Source organism: Perkinsus marinus (assembly GCF_000006405.1).
Source record: "Perkinsus marinus ATCC 50983 genomic scaffold scf_1104296966098, whole genome shotgun sequence".
Lineage (NCBI taxonomy): Eukaryota > Perkinsozoa > Perkinsida > Perkinsidae > Perkinsus > Perkinsus marinus.
This window is the reverse complement of record NW_003204067.1, coordinates 1-964: the sequence shown is the minus strand read 5'-3', so window position 1 is coordinate 964 and position 964 is coordinate 1. Positions and strand designations below refer to the sequence as shown.

The 964-nt window shown below is 48.2% G+C and overlaps 3 non-coding genes across 3 annotated transcripts; all 3 read left to right on the top strand.

The window, feature by feature from the left end:
- Positions 1–20: 20 nt before the first annotated feature.
- Positions 21–94, top strand: Pmar_PMAR019359. Its single transcript has one exon. It is a non-coding gene; the product is annotated as a tRNA-Arg (tRNA).
- Positions 95–456: 362 nt separating this feature from the next.
- Pmar_PMAR019358 lies at positions 457–530 on the top strand. The gene has a single exon. It is a non-coding gene; the product is annotated as a tRNA-Arg (tRNA).
- A 241-nt stretch (positions 531–771) lies between these two features.
- On the top strand, positions 772–845 carry Pmar_PMAR019357. The gene has a single exon. It is a non-coding gene; the product is annotated as a tRNA-Arg (tRNA).
- The last annotated feature ends 119 nt before the right edge of the window (positions 846–964 follow it).

Below are 964 nucleotides of genomic sequence, written 5' to 3'. Positions count from 1 at the left end.
TCAAAGTGACTAGCTTCATCGCCCGATTAGTTCAGCTGGATAGAATGTCTGCCTACGGAGCAGATGGTCGTAGGTTCGAATCCTGCATCGGGTATACATTAACCTCACTTCCTCTTCATCCATTCTACGTCAACGAAATCGGGCATCCGATGTGAAGCTCCACCTAGTTTGCACAAGACGCTGAAGGCAAGCACATGAGATAGTGGTGCGCACCAACGGCTGTACCTGAGCAATCCGGATTCCGCTCACGCATCCTGAATCGGCCACTCGATGTGAAGCTCCAACTAGTTTGCACAAGACGCTGAAAACAAGCACATGAGATAGTGGTGCGCACCAACGGCTGTACCTGAGCAATCCGAATTCCGCTCACGTATTCTGACGGATTGACCAATTACCGCCTAAACCATTTCGGAAGAGTATTCAACTTTAATATCAATCAAAGGAACTAGCTTCATCGCCTGATTAGTTCAGCTGGATAGAATGTCTGCCTACGGAGCAGACGGTCGTAGGTTCGAATCCTGCATCGGGTATACATTAACCTCACTTCCTCTTCATCCATTCTACGTCAACGAAATCGGGCATCCGATGTGAAGCTCCACCTAGTTTGCACAAGACGCTGAAGGCAAGCACATGAGATAGTGGTGCGCACCAACGGCTGTACCTGAGCAATCCGAATTCCGCTCACGTATTCTGACGGATTGACCAATTACCGCCTAAACCATTTCGGAAGAGTATTCAACTTTAATATCAATCAAAGTGACTAGCTTCATCGCCCGATTAGTTCAACTGGATAGAATGTCTGCCTACGGAGCAGATGGTCGTAGGTTCGAATTCTGCATCGGGTATACATTAACCTCACTTCCTCTTCATCCATTCTACGTCGACGAAATCGGGCATCCGATGTGAAGCTCCAACTAGTTTGCACAAGACGCTGAAAGCAAGCACATGAGATAGTGGTGCCGCC